The 19,215-nt window shown below is 45.2% G+C and overlaps 1 protein-coding gene across 4 annotated transcripts in view; it reads left to right on the plus strand.

The window, feature by feature from the left end:
• Positions 1-1,674: 1,674 nt before the first annotated feature.
• Positions 1,675-19,215, plus strand: part of CWC22 (CWC22 spliceosome associated protein) — a 377,345-nt gene continuing 359,804 nt past the window's right edge. For 3 of the 4 annotated variants that reach the window (XM_078681477.1, XM_078681479.1, XM_078681481.1), the window contains exon 1: positions 1,675-1,812. The gene's annotated coding sequence lies outside the window, so the exon portion shown is untranslated. Of the gene's footprint in view, positions 1,813-15,496; positions 15,581-19,215 lie in introns of all 4 variants that reach the window. The other variant, XM_078681478.1, reaches the window with a different exon arrangement.

The raw sequence follows: 19,215 nt of genomic DNA on the forward strand, positions 1-19,215 counted from the left end.
CACCACAGCACCACTCAGCACCACCACAGCATCACTCAGCACCACCATAGCATCACTCAGCAGCACCACAGCATCACTATGCGCTACCCCGGCATCATTCTGCGCCACCACAGCATCACTCAGGGCCTCCCCAGCATCACTCAGGGCCTCCACAGCATCACTCAGGGCCTCCACAGCATCACTCAGGGCCTCCACAGCATCACTCAGGGCCTCCACAGCATCACTCATGGCCTCCACAGCATCACTCATGGCCTCCAAAGCATCACTCAGGGCCACCACAGCATCACTCAGGGCCACCACAACATCACTATGTGCTACCACTGCATCACTGAACGCCACAGCATCACTCGTCGCCACCACAACATCACTCAGCGCCATCACAGCATCAATCTGTGCAACCATTCAACAACTGGTTCAAATATGTTCTCTCAATGTTTCAAGCTTTATTACAAATGTCACAAAAAAGATGTTAATATTTCACTTCTGTTCTTGGATTTTTGTCACAATAAAATACACTGAACATAATCTTCACAAAAGTTATTTACAAAAGTTTAAACTATTGCCATTATAAATTACAATCACTTTTATTTAAGTATTAATTATTAAAAAAATTAAAAGCCATTGTTATTTGTAATATCAATACATCCAAGTCACGTAAATACAAAACATGTTGCATTACAAATGCTATAGGTGTCACATTTGCGAAAGTTATAACTATTGACATTGTAAATGACAAAGCTATTAATTTAGCTATTTTCAAAACCAACACATAAATAAAAAAATTGTCATTTACAAGACCAATAGCTCAAACTTTCATAATGCGAGAACTATTGCATTGCAAATACTTGTTCCTCCTCTATCCTTCTGCTATCATTCCAAATCCAAATAACTGACTAACCTATCCACCCCTTAAAATGTACTTGCATGTTTCATTATACTAATTTATCACTAATCCTCTATGGGTCCTAGAGTAGCGTGCTACTCGCCGAAAAAGTGCATCGACGTCTAGTCAGGGGTAGTAAGCGCTATATAAATGCAATTACAATACAATGTTCTCATACAGAATGCACAACAGAACTTCAGAGTGCATTCGAAGGAAAACACTTACCCCGGCATTAAGTGCTCGAGTCAAGCTCCAGCTCAGCTAGAGACACAGCACCATTCCCCCCTCTTTTTTCAAATATTTCAAATTCTCAGTGGACAACCACCGAAGCTACCCTTATGTTAGTTGCGCTCCCTCCTTTGGCTGACTCACTACTTAATAATCATCCACAACATTTACGCTCTACCTCTTTAAACGTCACCAGCTGCCACTGAATATTGTCATGTATGATTTAGTACGGGTGCTTACTCTTTCTTAAACAATTCACATACCATATTAAATAGACTACATCTTTACGCAGGAGGCTTCAAAGAATACCTCGCTTAGCAGTTCCCAGGGTGTGCTTCTTTAATATGAATACTGAGCGGCTTCAATGAAAACAAAATATGATCGATAAGAAGAAAGCCACAGAGATCATCTGTATCTATCGGTTTCAAGGACGAGGCCAGGCTATTTTTACCAGACGGCCGAAGAGAGGAAGATACATACTATCACAGGGATACCAAATGTTAGAAAATGCCGGCGGCACAATAGCGGCTGGGCAATCTACTTCTGGAACGCCAGAGAGCTCTTCCGGGGCGGCGTAGCCATCTCTTCCGGGGCAGCTCGGGATGAAGCGTTTTACTCGTATACAGTAAAACACTCATGATTCGGCAGACAGTGAAGCAGAGACAAGCAGGATTTTGATATCTTCTGACCGAAGACTTGAGGTGAGACCACGTTCCGTAACCCCTGACTGATTGGGGGAGAAGTTTCTGATGTTGTGTTTTTACACCACCTGTTCACTATGGCTGTAGCAGCTGCTTCTCTAAACATTAGGAACACTGCAGGCACAAGACTGATGCCACACTTTTCAAACCAAGTGGGCAAAATGAGACTACCTACATTTGAAAACAGTGCTGTTTAAATTGTACTTTAAATGGGATAGTGAAGCGTGTGTGAGTGTCTACAACTGGTACTCAAATTAGTGGCTTCTGACAGGTCCTAGATCCACAAGGAACTATCCGATTTTTACTTCGCGAATGGGAAGGTTCTTAGGAACGATTACATTCATTACACAAATTCAGCGCCCGCTCCTACTTTAATTCCCAACACTATTAATAAATAATGGGTCAAAGACGGTGGCAAACTAAACACCCTAAAACTAATAGGGACAGGGCATACCTTCAAACTAACAGGGACCGGTCAGGTAGTATTTAAAAAGCACAGCGGTGCTAAAGGAAGCGAAGTCATAGGAAATACCTTCTTAGTTCTAGCATACTTTGACTTCAGAGCCAATTATTCGGTTTTGCAGTATGTGCTCATCGAGGGAGGAGTCTGTCATGTTACCTTAGTAGAGAAATGTATGTCATTATCGCTACGAGTCTTACATTGGCGCTGGACTGAGCTGGCCAGTGGCTTCAATCCACTAAAATTAAGTGGGGTTAGAACGATTCACGTGCTGCGTTTACTAAACACTAATGTGTCGTGTATTGTGAAAAAACACCTGACTGTGGGGCCTTACAATGACATTTTTGTGAAAAAATGTTTTAGTGCAATTTGTTCCACATATTTTTAATTATATAAGTACTACTTTAAGATTGTGTTGAGTTGTTTAGAGTGCGTATCTTCCCTATTGATATGGCATTCAGATTTTAATGAGCCGTGAGAAATAGCAAGCAGAATGTCTCCTCAGAATGTTACTTATTTAAAAGCCATATCTTAGTTGTTCTTTTATGATGATTTGATAGAGCTCATATCAAATAATCATAAACGTCATAATGTTCAAGAGTGCCAAGTGTTGTAGACCTCTGTAACTCGAAACACATTTATATCCATATCGTATAATTTGATGCCAAATTAGATGTATTAATGCATTACGAAATATTCATGTTGGGTACGATGAGATCCAGCTGAAGTAATGCTCATCACCCATAGAACACCATTAGGAATACAATGTTAGGGTTTGAAAACATAAATAGTACTAGGGCATGAAAAAATAATTTTACCGCATACTGTGGTTCAAGTACAAATTATTCTGTACTGTCTGATGGAAATCTATAATAATGTATTTTCTTTTTACATAGTGCTTCAAACCACATATATGATGTTTCTAAACACTGTAAACAGTCGTTATTGTTAGCTTATATCATGGTCCTCAATTTGTCAATCTTTAAAAGATGAGTTATCCTTGTCTGTATTCAGAAAAAACACATTTGCATCACATCAGGAACTGTTTCGCTCACTGAGTCATGTCGCCGGCACTTTGGAAGAACAGTCCTCATTGTATTGGGCCTTAACCATTCCCTCAGATTACTACGGCGCAGAAGGTTGCCTCAGAATAGTGTGTATTAGAATAAGATCCCTAATATTTATCTACTGAATAAAGACATCTATATGATCCCTTCAACACACCATCCTTGTTACTTGGAAGGCTTTGAACTATACTTTAGTCTGGCACATTTTGTGAAAGGTCAACAACTAGCCTTTGCCTAGCAAGGGTATGATGTGCTATTGTTGTTTTATTCTCTAAATCACCATAGGTTTCGTAACTAATATCACTGGTTTCAGTTGTAACCAGACCATTCGAAAAATTCGTGGTGTGGCATGGAGTTTATCAGAAGTGTTCCTGTTTTAGTGAGATTGAACTTAAAATTGGAAAGCGCCTTAAACCTCGTAGGTTCTTCAAACACTTGTGGTAGTCAATACAGAGGGTCTGTCAAGGAGAGCACTCGGTCATGTGCAAACATTGAGCTTGAAGACATCCTTGCTTGTGGATTACCCTTATTGACCCTTGTTTACCTTGTTCTAAATTGTGTCAGCAAGTGGTTTGAGGATGAAGGCGAAGATAAGGGGTGAAAGAAGGCAGCCCTGTCTTGCGCCTTGTCCTATGGAGATACCGTGCCGTTCACCCCTATTCTGGCTGTAGGACGATAGTAACTTTTCATGGCCCAATTCAAGTAGTGGGAACCGAGACCCAATTTCTGTAGTATTCCCATCATGTACATTTAATCGAGGCTATCCAACATCATTTTTGTGTTTTCTTTGTGCATTCTCTATGATGTGGAGCACTTTTTTCATATTATCACAGTACTGGCTCCCTGGTGAAAAGCCCACTTAGTCAATATCTATTATGTCAGAGAAGTAGGGGCCCAGCCTCTATTCCAGAATACCCGTGAGGAGATCTGATCATTGTTTAGAAGAGATGGGTCTGAATAATGCCTATGATGTTGGATCCTTGCCTGGTTTATGTGTAAATACCACTGCTACCTGGCACTTTGTGGGCAGGAGTTAACCTGATTCAAGATGTCATTATAAAGTCCTGTGAGTGTTGGCGCCGCCTGGGTGCCGTGTAGCTTTATATAAGTCGATGGGTAGCAATCAGGGCATAGCAGTTTTCCTCTTTTAAGTTTTTCTTTTGGGATGGGATGGTCTAAGGATTGGCTCCAATAGAGATTACAAAATACCTCCGCTATGTCTCAATCATCTCGGACCTTGCCTTCCTCTTTATTGTTCACTTTATGGATCCTCTATCTATTGACCTTCGCTTGCAACCGCACAGCTACGATTTCCCTGCTTTATTAGCTAATTAGTAGTACCATTTCTTTCTGTGGAGTAAGGCGTATTCTGCCTTGTTCTAGGATTTACGGTACACTCTGTTGGTACATACCTCTCCGCTGTTATGTGATGGGGCCTGCTTATGGAGATCAACCACCTGTTTAAATGCAGATTCTAGTTCTGTTTTTTTATTTAGACGTCTACGCTTGTATCTGGCAGCCAATCTTATAAAAATGCCCTTGTATTCACCTTAAGAGGATCCCAGAGAGTGGCAGACGACATTTCTGAGACATAATTTTCCTTTACAAATCTGTCCATTTCCTCTTCTAGGTCGACTCTCTTGACAGGGTAATTCACCAGGTTTTTATTGAGTCTCAAAAACATCTGTCTGTGGGAGGTTGCTGGTAGGTCCGGAGCCACTACCAGAGGGGTGTGGTCAGATAGGACAAACGGCCCTAACTTAATCTCTTTATAGACATTTATCAACCTATCCCCCAGGAGGAAGCAGTCTAGGCATGCATATGAGTTATGTGCGGAGGAATAAAAGGTGTAGTCCCTCTCATAATCATGTAACCCCCACTGGGCTTTTCTTAGCCCTATTTCCCTCAACCAACCCTTAAATTGTGATGATGATGCTCCTATATTGTCACTTCTGTCTACTAAGTTGTCCATCGCAATGTTCAAATCTCCTCTGATTACTAGGCTCCCTTAGCATGTTGGAAGGCTCCAGAGTTGGAGATCTGGAGGAAATTTTTGATGTGTGTTTGGAGAATAAGGATGGACTCTTGTGCAGCACATGTAATCTATTTTAAAGGCAACCCCAGTGTCCAGCAATTGGTGTTGGAGTGTTCTGCTACTACTGCCCCTTCAAATGGTCAACTACAGAGAATGGCTATCCATCTTGTTTTGACTGAGGCAAAAGTTGTGTGGAAAAATATCTTGATTTAGAGTTTTTACTGTTCTTAGTAGATGCTCTTTAATACTTTGTGGTGTATTTCTCATGCGAGTTCCCTGCAAACAAACTGGTACAGAGTAAACTCCATAGAGTACACAGTGTCAATAGTACCCACTTTTCTACTTATATCCACTTCTTTTCTCAGTGTAGATTCAGTGACTGTCAGGGGTTTTATACTGGTAAAAGCTGTCCGTAGTTGGACATTAGTTATGTGACAGGGCTTCAGTATCTGGAGAAACGTGTTTTCCCTGAAAAGTTGTATACAGATTGAACTCCCTGTGCAGGATAGGTTACCCTTTCATCTGTGGTTCATAGTCAACTTGAACTTGGCTACACATGAAGTGTATGGTATAGTCTAAATGTTGAAAATAACAGGGGGTTGTATGTATGATAGCAGTGATAATGCTTCATACTAGTCTGAGTTATTTTGCTTTTACTTTCATAGCTCTGGTATACCTGTTTACCCGCTTCGGTGCGTCGGACGGCCCCTGGCTGTCTGACGTCACTGTGGGCGTGTGCGGAGAATGGCCTGGGGCCGCTCGAACCGTGCACCGCGTGGAATTCTCCCGCATGGTGGGGGAATTCCGAGCGAAGCGGATATAGAGCAACGTGAACAAAAGAAGCTTGGATGATGTCATCCGTGATGTCCTCAATGAAGTCATTTGATATGTGATAAATGGTGTCATAAAACATGTCATGGGTGTTGTCATAAGCAGTGCATGGTGGAGGCCCAAGTTATAGTTAGCTCCGTTTAGTTCCAAAAGTTCATGTTGTCATTGATAAATTCACCTTACTATAATGTTACTATAACCTTTGTTTTTTTGTGTGTGTGTATATGTATGTATGTATGTATGTGTGTGTGTGTGTGTGTGTGTGTGTGTGTATATATATATATATATATATCATGTTTTTTTTGTTTTGTTTTCAGCTCTCATTCCAAAATTCTTAAGGAAAGTAAGCACTTTTTCGTCTGAATAAAAGAACCTGAGAAACGTCACCCGTGAGTGCTTACTTTCCTTAAGAATTTTGGAATGAGAGCTAAAATATTTACGTCTAAATTCCATCCAACTGCCTGTCTTATTAACAGTTTTTATAGGGCATGCATGAAGCAGTCAGAATTTCTTGAGTCTACCACCAGCAAACAAGTAAAATATGATTTCATGCAAAAAGAAAAAGACTGTGAACTGGAGAAATAGCCGCATTTTGTGGAGATTAATAAAGCGTACAATTAGAAAGATGACTATCCATATGGCTTACCCTTTTTAGTTTTACACAGCTTCCGAAAAAGAATTGGAGCTGAAATTTTTGCTCTATCAATATTGTCATGAATGAGCATTTGGCACTACTACTTTGGGACTCCAGTCTACTAGAGCATGTCCTAAACAAGAAAAGTTAACTCTAAAACTAAAATTATATACAACCAGTCTCATTTGGATTTTTCTAGTTGTTTTTCTAAATTCTGGCAGGTAATTTTAGTAAAGTTACTCCTGAGTCCTAATGCCATTAGTCTGATCTGCTACCATGAAAACATACAACAAAGGTAGTAGGGCTAAGTTGTTTATAGTGGCGAACATCTCCAAGTTTTTAACCCCTTTACTGCGGTCAAAATTCCGCGGCGGTTTTAAAGAGTGGTCGGGGCCGTGTCAGCCAACGGACATGCGCAGCACTAGCCAGGTAGTTATCGCGACGGCCGTTGGCCGACCGAAGCAGCGAACGGGTTAAGGATGGGCTGTTACTGTTCTATGTTAAAGCCTGTAGTTGGATTTTTTGTTACATGGAATCTCACAGACCACTATGGTAGGCAAGTATTTTGCTGTCGGGTGCCCTCGCTGACAATTCTGTAGAGGGGCAGGTGGTGCACTGTGAGCATCTTTGTAGGTCAACTTAGTAGGGGTTGTAAGATGTTTTGTCAATTATAATTTTGCACATATTTCTAATCTTATGACCTTATGCCAATGGTTGCCTTGTGGCAAAGCTTATATTAAATGCAGTAGGCCCTAGTTGATTACAACAACAAGTTGGTATCAAGTTGGGAAATGTTCAGTTAAATGCTGTATGTCTGATGTGTTTATCTTGATAATTTACACCAATGTAGTGAAAAACAGTAAGGGTGGATTGCTATTACGAAGTTTCAAAGCAAGTAGACTGATCTTTTGTTCCGTGAAATCTCACAGATTACTGTACAAGGCATGTATTTTGGTGTTGGTTGCCTTCTCTGGAAAACATTGAGGGTTGAAGATTTGCATTATGATAATCATTGTTTTCTGGTATTTTTGACTGTTACCTTGTGGGAAAGCATCTGTGTAAAGCAGTAGGCCTAAACTGGTTATTTAAACAAGCCAATAACATAGGCCTGGTTGGTTTAATGAGAAAAGCTACGTCCAGTGGCCTAGATCTGATATGTGGATTATGAAAGGTTATGGCAAAGAGAGTAAGCCACATTTACTTTTTTGGAAAGCATATGTTACAATCCATCTGATCTTTAAGAGTGGATTGATATATTGTGTATTACAGCATGAAAAGGGGTATTTTGTCACATGAAATCTTAGTGATTACTGTAGTAAGACATTTTGTATTGTTTACTCCCATGACGGACTCCAGGGGTAGAATATTTTCACTGTGATAATAATTGTTAGTCCCTTTAAGAGGGGTTTTATACTACATATTTGGAATTTTATGACTGCATATCTGATGCTTGCTTTGTGGGAAAGTTTAGGCACAGCAGGACTGAGTTTATTTTTAATTTATCCAGCCAATGATAAAGCCTATAGGCCTGATTGGTTCTTTGGGAAATGTTAAATGAAACCCCCTATTTCTGATCTGTTCACTATGAAAAGCTACGACAAAGGCAGTAGGCCTGACTTATTTACTAGGCGAGTTTATGTTAAAGCCAATAGGCTTTTGGGAGTAAATTATCATTACACTATGTTGAAGCCTGTGGACAGGTGTTTTTTTGTTGTGTGAAGTTTCATAGATTAATATAATAGCTGACATTGCTGGTTGCCCTCTCTGACAAGCCCTGGGAGTAGGAGATTTACAAATGTGTATTTTTTTTTTTATAAATCTTTTTATTAAACACATAAAGAACAAACAATAACAAAAAATTGCATCGGGTGATGTTCGCCGTCGTACAACTATCACAGAACTTCCTTGGTTACAACAAAAATACATAATAAACAATAACGGAATCAGGTGGAATCCAACATCTCAGTGACATCTGCTAGAGCGGGGGGCACACAAATATCACCTCGGTATGCATTCCAAGCACCCCAAATCTTCCCCCATTTTCAGGGTCTCCCCCTAGCAACATACACAGACCGCTCACGAAACATACACCAATCCAGGTCTATCCATTCCCAATCTGGGGGGCCTGGCTGGCACCCCATAGCTGCGCAATATTACGTTTGGCAATCATACAAGCAAGTGTGACCCAGAGTTTCCCGTGGGTCATGAGGTCGGACGGCTCCCATACATTGAGCAAGCAACGGCGCGCTTCCAACTCAAGCTGCACTCCCCACACCTCCCGTATTTTCCCATGCACAGCAGTCCAATATTCACGAACCTCCGCACACTCCCACAGCACATGCATAAATGTCCCAATCATCCCACACCCTCTACGGCAGTCCGCATTTGCAGCTAAACCCATCCGCAACAGTCTAAGACCTGTGGTGTATGAGCGATGGAGAATCTTCAGCTGCACCAACCTAAGCCTCATCGAGACGGCTACTGTCCTAGGAGACGATACCGCCTCCCCCCAATCTTCATCATCTAAGACCAACCCATCAGCAATCCATTGTTCCCCGAGTGCCACTCATGGATCATCGGTGGGGTTAATCAACTTCTTATAAATCAGCGATATCACCTTAGTGGGGAGATGCCCATCCAGGACCCGGTCCTCCAGTGGAGAGGCCTCCGGGGGTGTAAAACCACAGGGAACGCAAGCCAGCAACGTGTGCTTAATCTGTATATACCAAAACCGCTCACTCTCGTGCAGTTGGTGTCTGTCCTGCAACTCTTCAAATGTGAGAATCCAGTTTTTCCCCCACAAGTCTTTCACCTGCGAGATCCTGATAAGGTCCCACCGATCAAATTCTTTCGATTTCCACAATCTGCCCAAACCCTCCGAGTTCCATAGTGGAGTCGCCAAAGTAATCTTCCCATCCCACTTAAGAGAACAGTTGGGCTCGCCACACTGGCGTCGCAACTGCCGGCGGTCCCACCAAAGGAAACCGTCCCTGTCTAGCATGCAACGCTCTGGTGTATTCACCCACGGGCATTTGGCCACAATCCAAAACATATCCGGGATCAACTGGCGAGCCATAGATGGCATGATTAATGGCCGCCAGCTGGGAAGCCCAATAGTACTTCCGGATGTTAGGCAAGCCAATCCCCCCGTCATACCATGGCAACATCAATCCGCGGTCTCCCATCCCAAAGGAGCTGTCTCTGAAGAGACTCAATTTCCTTAAAGTATGAGGGAGGTACCGGGTCAAGGGTGTTTTGAAGGGCATACAGGAAACGCGGAAGAGCCAGCATCTTAAATAAAACCGCCCGACCCAACAGGGAGAGCGGTAGAGATTTCCATCTCGCCACATCCCCTCTAAGCCTAGCCAACGGGGGTACCAAATTAGCGCTATATCTCACCTTGGGGTCCTTCGATACAAAAATACCCAAATAACGAAACCCCTCCGTCTCCAGTTTTACCGGACAATTTGTCGGGACATTAGGCGGGTCTCCACTCAACACAAAGAGGACTGACTTCGCCCAATTTATAGCGAAACCGGAATACTTCCCGTACATCGCCAGTATATCCAAAAACACAATCAGTGAATGCCTAGGGGAGGTCAAATACAACAGGATATCCGCATACAGTGAAATTTTGTCTTCCCAGTCCGACGTCCACCTCAACCCTTTAATCGATCTGTCCCACCTCAACCAAGCCGCGAATGGCTCCAGAGCCAAGGCGAACAAAAGCGGGGAAAGGAGGCAACCCTGCCGGGTGCCCCTCCCCAATGGGAAGTCCCCCGACTTGTGATTACTGACGACCACTCGAGCCAAAGGGCCGGAATACAAAAGGCGAACCCATCGCACAAACTCTAGACCAATCCCCAGTTTGTCCAAGACCGCAAAAAGATAGAGCCACTCCACTCTATCAAAAGCCATAGTGGCATCCAACGATAGGAGAATCGCCGGCTCATGTATTTGGGACGCGCCTCCCAGGACACCATGCAGTCTACGAAGATTAAGGGCGGTATTGCGGCGCGGCATAAAGCCAGACTGATCGGGATGCACTAAGGACGTGATGACTTTCACTAGTCTAGTTGCAAGTAATTTGGCCAACACCTTAGGTTCAACGTTCAGGAGCGATATCAGCCGATAGGAAGGGCACTCCAGTCGCAGTTTACCGTCCTTATAGATCACAATGATGTTAGCGACCCGCTGATCATAAGGCAGATAACCCTTATCCCTGCTTTCCTCATACATGTCCCGTAGAAACGGGGCCAGCCTGTTAGCCTTCAGCTTGTATAACTCAATAGTGAGCCTGTTCGGGTCAGAGGCCTTCCCGGAAAGAACCCCTCGTATGGCCGCCGCCACCTCATCATTCGTAAAGGCAGAGTCTAGATACGCTCTATCCTCGTCTGACAGGGCGGGCATTGGGATGTCCCGTATCATATCAGCGTTGTCACTCTCAGAATATGTCCCCTCCGACCTGTACACCTCTTCGTAATACCGGGCAAATTCGTCTACTATCTGCTGGGGATCCGAGGTTTTGCCTGAACCTTCAATCAACAGTTCCGGCACAAGACAAGACGCCCACTCCCCCTTCTCTAACCATGCAATCAGTTTACTGGTCTTGTCGCAATGCTCATAAATTCTGCTCTGGGTGTCAGCCTGCTGCGTCCTGGCCTTATTACGTGCCAGGCTCCTATACTCATCCCGAAGGAGCCGAAGGCGGTGCAAACCCCCCCGGTCAGTGCTAGAAGACACCTCCCTCTCCAGGGCCAAAAGATCCGCCTCCACCTTATCTATCTCTGCCCTGCTCTTTTTCTTCTGTCCGGAAATGAGAGAAAGCGCCTCTCCTCTAACAACAGTTTTGTACGCTTCCCAAAGGGAGCACCTCGAGTCTACCGTACCAACATTTTCACGAAAGTAGCTATCAGTAGCACGCACTATCTCCTTCCTGGTGCCGGGGTCCCTCAAACGCCATGCACTAATCGGGGCAATCCTAGCCACATCACCCCGTACGATCTGAAGTCGAATGATCGGACACCCCCCTAGCCAAGTGTCGCACTTCCTGAATCCACGCCGCCTGCAGCGCAGGCACCAAGACATAGTCTATCCTCGAGAGGGAGCAGTGCGCAGCAGAGACATGCGTGTACTCAACGTCTCCAGGGTGCCTCGACCTCCACCCATCAACAGTCCAGTGGTAGCTACAAAATCTGACAACCACCTACGGGACGACAACAAAACCCGGGAGGGATGCCTATCAGCCTCGCCATCCATCACTGCATTAAAGTCCCCCCCCAACACCAGCACCCCAACAGGCAGAGTAAGGAAGATCTTACACAGGTCGCAAAAGGTATCCGCCTGCAGGGCCGGAGGGACATAAACTGACATAAACGTGACGTTCTACCCTCCCACAACCCCAAGATGCCAATGTATCGTCCTCGATTGTCAGTCCAGGTTGCCTGTATAGTGAAGGGGAACAAGTTCTTCACCAGGATACCACTCCCCTAGACCCGGTAGTGAAACCCGCATGCGCCACCAGCTTGTAGCCCCCTCTATGCAGTGCCATACATCTCTTGCCCATAAGATGAGTTTCTTGCAACAGTACCACTTCTGGCGAGTGTCGTCTGATCAATTGCCCCACCATAGCTCGTTTGATCTTATCTCCTAAACCATTCACATTCCAACTGAGTATGGAAAAGCCCAATCCCGGTCTACTGGAAGTCATGATTAACATTCAGCAAATCCAAAATATTCGATGACACCCAATGCAAAAACAAAAAACAGACAACAAAACCCCCCCCAAAAAAACCACAAAACCCCACTCCCCAACCCCCCCTGCACCCCTGCATACAGCTTGCGCTCATCCCCAACTAGCAGTTTGCCTGTCTCCCCAGATCTAGACTACAATTAACTAAAAGTAGAAAACAGAGGAGGACCTTACAACAGAACCGCCAACCCCCCCACGCCCCGACTCGGAAATATCCCCCTCCAAGGACTGATGCAAATAAATTCACAACACACTACAAATGGGGGGAACAGACAATGGCCCCTGACAAATCCACAGCCGCGCCACCTCGGTAAGTCCGCTCAACCACAGTCAACCACAGTCCAGTAAGTTCATTGTCCCTCGTCTTCCGCCTGGGCGCGAGCCTCGGACTCCGACCCCCGAACTCTATCCAACCAGTACGCCGCCACCTCAGGATTATTGAAGAACCAGGTCTTGCCATCTTGTTTAATCCGGAGGCGGGCCGGGAACATCATCGAGTACTTGATTTCCATGTCCCTCAATCTCCGATTAACCGCCATGAAGCTCTGCTGCTGTCTCTGCACGAGTTGCGTAAAGTCAGGGAAGAACAGCAGGGAAGCATTCTCAAAGGCCAACGGGCCCGAAGCCCGCGCCGTCTGCAGGATGACATTCCTGTCCCGGAAATTCAGGACCCGTGCTATCAGGGGGCGAGGAGCCGCCCCCGGCCTCGGTCGTCCCCCAGGAATCCTGTGCGCCCATTCCACCGTGAAAAAGTTACTGAGGCCCTTGGGCTGAAGGTGATTGAGGATCAGATTTTCCACAAAGAGGTGCGGGGCTTGGCCCTCCGATTTCTCCGGCACACCAAGGATGTGTACGTTTTTCCTTGCACGCCCCTCATAGTCATCAAGTTTCCGGTCAACCTGAGTCCTGGCTGCCTTAAGTTCCCTCACCTCCTGCTGCAATTCCGTGACATCCTCCATAAGGCTCGATGCCTTGACCTCCAGGGACTTAACTTTTTCGCTTGTCTTCGTGAGATCCACCCTGATGAGGCCCACCTCAATGGAGACTGTGTCCAACTTGTTGTCCATCTTGCTCAGGTAGGACTGGACCCCAGTGATTGCAGCCATTAGATCTCTCATCGTCGGGTCGTCCCCGGCGGGTTCGCCCTGCTGGCCCCCGGCTGGACCCCGTTGCACCTCGATCGGGGACCCCTTTGGCATGGTGTACCGATCCAGTTTGTTAGACTGGACCTGCCTGGTCCCTCTCACAGACTTGGACTTAGGTTTATCGGGGTCTGCTCTCGCCGCCATTCTGCCCTCCGAGTCTGATACACCGCACAAGATATGACGACTCACGGTCGTAGCACACAGTCACCTCGGGCCACCTCAGAGACTGTCCAGCAGGTCAACCATAGCTCAGGGTCACCGAGAGTCCCAGGCACCATGTCTACCTCCCGACCAAGGTCTGACCGAATATCCTGCCCGAAGTACGCCGAAACCAGGCGCCCGCGGGTCACTCCCGTCGTGGCAAAAGTCTCTAGGCCATGCAGCTGGATAATGGGCCGTCCTGCACCCACGAAGTGACAAAAGTTTCGTGGCCAGGTCTCCGACCGGTCACTTCCAGTCCCCCTCGCCGATGTTGTTGAACTCCAAGGCTGGCAGGGCCGCACTCAAGGTCCCGGTCTCGTCGCCCAGTAGGCCACAAAGGTACAGACGATGATTGTCGATCGCCGGACCACCCAAACTCTCCAAATTTTCACCCCGTGGCACAGCTGTGGGTCACCCACCAGATGGTAGGGACGGGACTCAGGATATTATGCCGGATGGCGAGTCAGGATGGGACGGCCGGCGGAGCCGGTCCTTAAGCGGCCATCTTGGTTGCTGGCGCGGCTCCTCCTCCATACAAATGTGTAATTTTATGACTGTCTGTTTACTGCCTTTGTAATGGTATGACTGTATGCATGATGCCTCCCTTGGGGGAAAGTTGGCCTGAGTTCATTTTTTGTGTGCCTAATAACTCTGTAGGTTTAATTGGTTTATTTGGGAAAAATGTGTCATGCCAGAGGTCATAGATTTTTTAAATGAAAATCTATGACCAAGGCAATAAACCTTACTTGTTTATTGTTAAAATATTATAATAGTAATAGGCCTTTCAGGGACAGTTATTAATACACTGTGGTAAAGTCTGTGTACAGATATATATATATTTTTTTAATCTCACAGATTACAATGGGAGGCAAGGGTTTTGGCGTTTTGTTATTCCTTCTGAAAACCCCCATGCTAAATGATTTGTAGTGTGAGAATCCTTGGTATGCCCACAAGGGTTCTATATTGCTTTGCCAACTGTAGTTTTGTACATATTTGTTATTTTATTCATGTATGGCTGGTGGTTGCCTTGTAGCAAAACGTATGCTTAATACAATAGAGCAGCGTTGATTTTGAGAAACCAATGAGAAAAGCTACATGTTAATTAAACAGTTATGTCAGATGTCTTGTGTGATCTATTTATTATAAAGAGCTATGACAATGTCAGTAGTGCGGGTTTATTTATGGTGAACAATATATGATAAAAACAGCATTTAAGGACCGTAGTAGGCAAGGATTTTGTTGTCTGCTACCCCTCTGGCTAAACCTGGGGGTAGAAGATTTGTATTTGAGAATCCTTGTAAGGGCTTTTAGGAAGGATTGTATATTTTTTTTGTCGACTCCATTTACACTTATATGTGTAGTTTTTATTATGCTTAGCATTTAGCAATGTGTGCATTAAAGTACTTTTTAAGATTTGCCCCGACAGCTCCGGCTGACAAGGGCCCCAGCATTTCTCCCCCACAAATTAAGCACTGGCTTCAGTGCCAAGACTGGTCCACCAGTCACTTTAGGTGCGTATTTTCACTTTTATAGGTCACTTTTTTTTCTTTTTTTGGCAGCACTCTGCAGCTTCCTGGACAATGCTACAGTTAATTTCCATCTGCCATCCACCGCATACCGCATGACCACTGCTTCTGAACCTGGTAACCATCTTGAAGGGTATTGCCTGTAGTGTATCAATCATTTACCTTTCCAAAATGACTGTCTCAGTTGGAAGAAACATTTCAGCCATCGTTGATTGTTACAACAATTAATCACTTTGCAGAATACCATTCTAAGATGGCCATTCACTGCTATTTTTCATTTTTTATTTATTCGTAACTCCCAGCTCGATCTCGTCCAGTTTATGCATTACCATTTGTCTTCTTTCTACTATTCTTCTTTTAATTAATCTTCCCTGCGCTTGTTGAGTTTGTGGTATATTGTGGACAGGTGATTGGATGAATTAGCTGGTAAGTAGTTGAATGAATGCACGATCTTACGGATAAATGGCAGAGTTTGTGTTTGATGAGGTTTTGAGTTTCTGAGCTTTCCAGTAACCGAAGAGGCTCTTTCAGATATGAACCATGCATATTGAAATTGAAAAGGCTTATTTAACTAGGCAGAGAGACTGATAATTACATTTTATGGCCACGACCAGGAGGGAAAAGATCACTCCTCGATCTCCCGAAGTAGTACTGCATGTTTCTGCATGTACTGAAGGAACATTTTGGCAGGGGTAGCAATAGCTATATTGCATATTTTTATTTTAGAATCACTGTATCAGTACTGCAAGCTTGTAGATCACTTTTGTTTCCAGACGGCACTCAGACCAACATTAAAGAGTTTGCAACTTTGGCTCTGTCCGCTCATTTTTTACTTTAATGCATGGTAGCACTGTGGATGGTGTAATTTTACCTTTTCTCCCACCAAGACCTACTTAACCTGTATAACATTGTCAGGAACTACATCATTTGTGTATCCCTTTAATGGATTGTATCACTACCTGGTATACCACTGTAATGTCATGTTTCACATTATTTATTTTTAAATCCTCTTTTTATCACTAACCCATTTATATTCTAAATATATTGTTTAAATAAAAAAAAACTTTAGTTATTTTCGTTATGAACATCATGACATATCAAGGATATACTGTCAGTAGGTACATACCATTAGTCCCAAGGGGGGAACCAGCAACAATGTGTTACATATTAACTGTAGTTGCATTAGCAGTAAAGGTTGTAAATTAATGTTGAAGTATTGCATACCCATCACATACTGAGTGGTTCATGGTATCAGTCTGTTTATCAAAACAACATTCCCCAGGCACCCCCCCGTCCCTTCGCCCCCACCCCTCCCTTACTCCTGTCCACGCATATATTGGTATGGAGCACGGTTCTAAAGGAAGTGTATATGCAGACATAGCTGCTTAGCATGCAGTTACGCACGCTCAGCTAGGGGTGTATCTGGGGGTATCCCGGTACAGTATATACAGTTTAGTATAAGTTATGTGGGGTCTCATGCAGCGTATCCTACTGGTGGGGTTTCCGTGGCTATGAATAATTCTAACATCGCATCCCAATCCATTGAGATCAACGTCTTGTGTAAACCCCTACGTTTCTCTCGCTGTATCATCGCACTCTTGCCTTCCCCCATCTGACACCTCTCAATGTCAGCTAAGTGCCGCGGGGGGCACAGCGGACTTCCATTTCATTGTAATAGAACGTTTCGCGATGAGGAAGGTTAGGTTCGCAAACCTGGTTTGCACCTTCTGCTGCTTATGGCGGTGCCGCTGACCTCATATACAATATGCAGCCGTATCCCCATCGGCATCTCCCGTTACAGTTCTTAGGACCCTTATGATGGTGTCCCAGAAGGCAGACCGGTGAGGGAAGGCCCACAACATATGTAGGATGCCGGAATTAGGTGCTTGACATCGTGGGCAATAATCTTGCGCTTCTGGGTACATTTTATTTAGCAAGTGCGGAATAAGGTAGGCCCTATGTAACCCCATATACTGTATGAGTTTAAATTTAGCAGTTCGGGATACCCTCTTGGGGTGATCTAGTAGGGAATCTTATACCTTATCTCCTGATGTCAGCATTCCACTTTGCTCTAATTACTGCTAGGAAGGTTGCTGCATGGGAGCAAATACCCCTGTACAACCATCGAGTCAGGTGGCCGCCATTACCCATAAGGTATAGTGTATGCACTAGCTTGTGTGTCAGAGGATCTTTATTATCTGGTGCCCAATGCTTCTTAATATATTTAGTAATACTTGCATGCAGAATATATAGGGAACGTGGAACACCCTGCTCTCTAGCAAAGTTCTTGTGATCCAGTAACATATCCTCCCCTAACAGCATCCTCACCGTGTTCACTCCTTTCCGTTCCCATTTTGAGATTCCTCAGGTGGTGATTGTAGGAAGGTAGATCCCTGACTATGGTTGCCCCCAACTTTTTGCCTGGTGTTTTGCTGGTTTTCTGACTTAGTTGACCTGGGGCCCTGCTATTCAGGACCCCAGGCCCACTGCTCTCTCTGTTAAAATGGATTCCATGTACCCTAGGTACATATCTGATTGGATACTGAGTCACCTTATCAGTCCCTGTACAGTATACCTTAGGTATCCAGGGCATAGGTGTACCCAGAGGTCTCCCAGGGGCTGCAGCATGTATTATGCCACCCCTGGGCTGACTAACTAAAACTGACACAACTGGCTGCTTGACAGCTGGGGCATGGTGGTGTAATCACCCTTTGCTTTAGATATAGTATACCTATCAGTCACTCCTATGGCAGGCCTTATCAATCCTGAAGGCAGAGTGCTTGGAATAATGTGAAATGGTGCTCTGGCATGAGCTGAGCCCGTTTGCAGCTTGCGGAACCAAGTCCTAATAGCTGTTCCATGATAACGCTATACCATATACTCTTAAGTGCATTATGTACCTCGCGGTCATATGCTAACTTTGGTATAGCATTATCAAAACATGTCGAGTAAGGTGTCATACGAATTGGAATACTAACCCCTCGCCAATTCTGGCGACGGGGTTAGCATTCCACCCTTCTAGAGGGACACGACATGTTGGTAACCTGTAACCCCGGTTAAAGTTAACTCAAGCCTCAGCTCCACAAAATGGATGCTGCCACCGAGACACAAGTCTGCCCTCCTGCTGCTGGGAGTCCTTCCAGTAACGGAGGCAAGGACAAAGGGTTTCCTGTCAGGGGCGGTGCCAGCACCATCCCAGACAGGATTTTGTGTATCCCAGGTAGGCAGGGCTTTAGAGGAAGGTGACTGCAAGTGGCACCCCGGTGCTCACTGTGCATAGGCCGGCTCAAACCAGTTCTGGGGGCACACCTGCCCCTGAGCTGGGGAGAGAGCGGACAAAGGAGAGGGGTGTAACCACCCCCCTCCTAGTCCCACCCATAGGGCAGGACTTAGTCGCGTGCCAGCCCCTTTTCTCAGGATAAAGGTAGGAGCAGGCCCCCTTCCAAATCAGATCATCTTTGAATCCTGAAACTACTTTCCACGAAAGGAACTCAAGACTCTTCTCAAGATTTCTCCCTTGTGACTAAGGAGTAGTCACCCTGCAGCAGCAGGCACCAACTAAGTATCTTGAGGTTTGCTGCCAGCCTCTCCTTCGGATCAAGACTGCCCAGCTCGACGAGACCCGGACTCTCTGCCCTCAACCTACCTCTACAGCACAGCTGAGAAGCGTGGGTGCGACGAGACCAGAGGACCCGGCGACCATCAGAACCAGCACGACACTGACCTAGCACGACCACCGAGGGACCCTCGAG

This window comes from Lissotriton helveticus, chromosome 3_1, assembly GCF_964261635.1.
Source record: "Lissotriton helveticus chromosome 3_1, aLisHel1.1, whole genome shotgun sequence".
Classification (NCBI taxonomy): Eukaryota; Metazoa; Chordata; class Amphibia; order Caudata; family Salamandridae; genus Lissotriton; species Lissotriton helveticus.